Source organism: Microtus ochrogaster, chromosome X (genome assembly GCF_000317375.1).
Source record: "Microtus ochrogaster isolate Prairie Vole_2 chromosome X, MicOch1.0, whole genome shotgun sequence".
NCBI classification, from domain to species: Eukaryota; Metazoa; Chordata; class Mammalia; order Rodentia; family Cricetidae; genus Microtus; species Microtus ochrogaster.
In genome coordinates this window covers 16,327,902-16,329,403 of record NC_022026.1, presented here as the reverse complement: position 1 = coordinate 16,329,403, position 1,502 = coordinate 16,327,902, and the positions used below count along the sequence as shown (strand labels likewise).

Genomic DNA, 1,502 nt, shown 5'->3' with positions numbered 1-1,502 from the left:
AGTCACCTGGGTAGCCATAATGCCTCTCGGCAGGGCTTAGTCCAGTTCCTGGGGTGGGGAGCAGGCAGTGCCCTGGCACAGTGCCCATGTCAGGCCCCCAGCCTAGCTGGACATCCAGTAACTCACAGAATAAATAGGAAAACCACCTCCCCACCAAACTTAATGTCCAAGGCATAATATGTCCAGGTCTGAGTCCCGCACGCCGAGGGGTCATGCTTCGTTGCAGAGGACCCTGACACCCCCCAGGGGCACATAACTGGATCCTCTGCCTGCCTGGCCCACCAAGCTTCCCAAGCCCAAACCCCTGTCCATATGCCAGGCTATGCTGCCTGGGTGGGGGTCGGGAGAGAGGGCTCTCTCAGCCAAAGGCTATCCCTTACACCAAAGTCAGTTGATGTCATCATAGATGCTAGGCGTTGGGGGAGCCGGTGGCTTTGGCTTTTTCTTCTTGTTGGAGCCCGGCCGGAGGCAGTCCCTACCAAGCTCATGGGATTTCTTTTTCTTGGTTTTCCGTGATTCAGAGCTGTTGGTACCTAGACCCCATCCTTGATTTTTGCTAGTCTTGGAGGAGCCTGAATCAGAAGGCGAGAGATCAGAAGAGCCATCCCACTGAAGTCGGCTGATGAGGGCCTGGCTGTCTGTCATGTCAAAGCTGTCATTATCCAAGGAACTCTCGACCTCTGGAAGGACGGCTGAGGGCCCAAGGAAATATATCCGTACGGTTCGCCTCTGTTCATCTGTGTGCTGGGGACAGCGTAGTGACCTTGTGCACATCTTCTTGGTATGTTCAGAAATCACTCTGCATTGGGTGGTGAGCAGGCTCCGTAGCTCTTCTGGCCCCAGGGTCTCATAGCTGATCCCAGTTGAGTTGCTATACTTAAAAGGATCGGAGTTGCTAAGTTCCCCTGAAGAAGAAAAAAGAAGGGGAAGGGTGTTTGATGCAGAGGTACAGACAGAGAACCCATTTTTGTGTTTTAAAGACTTGGATCTTCGAGGGGAATTAGGGTTCTTGTCTGATTTTCTCTTCTTGGCTTTCTTCTCTGTCATCATTGTCTTCTTGGTCACTCTCAGACTTGTTCATATTGTTGCTATTGGCAATCCGACTGTTGGCGATCCGGCTGCTGTTCCAACCCATTCCCAGGCACTTCTCCAGGTGGGGGGCAAAGCGGGACGCAGCAATACTGCCACTGCAATTGGGGCAAACACACTCCTTGCTCTTCCACTGGTTGAAAACCTGTCCAAAGATGTCCAACCCAGGTTGGTCCACGATCTCAAAATCTTTCATGCTATCAGGATCTGTATCATCCAGGAAGAAGTAGCCGCACTTGACAGCCCGGAGTACCTCAAAGCAGAATCCCAAACAAGAATACTCGACCAGGTCCGCACATATCTCCTGAGCGATGGCCTCTAGTTTGCTGTTATCCAGGCCAGACAAAGACATTTCCTCCATTTTCATTTGTAAACTCTTGTGGAGACGGCGCTTTGACTGCTCATAGCACAGC

At 51.9% G+C, this 1,502-nt stretch overlaps 1 pseudogene; it reads right to left on the bottom strand.

Moving 5' to 3' along the window:
* Nucleotides 1–310: 310 nt before the first annotated feature.
* LOC101986866 lies at nt 311–1,487 on the bottom strand (annotated as a pseudogene).
* Between the last annotated feature and the right edge of the window lie 15 nt (nt 1,488–1,502).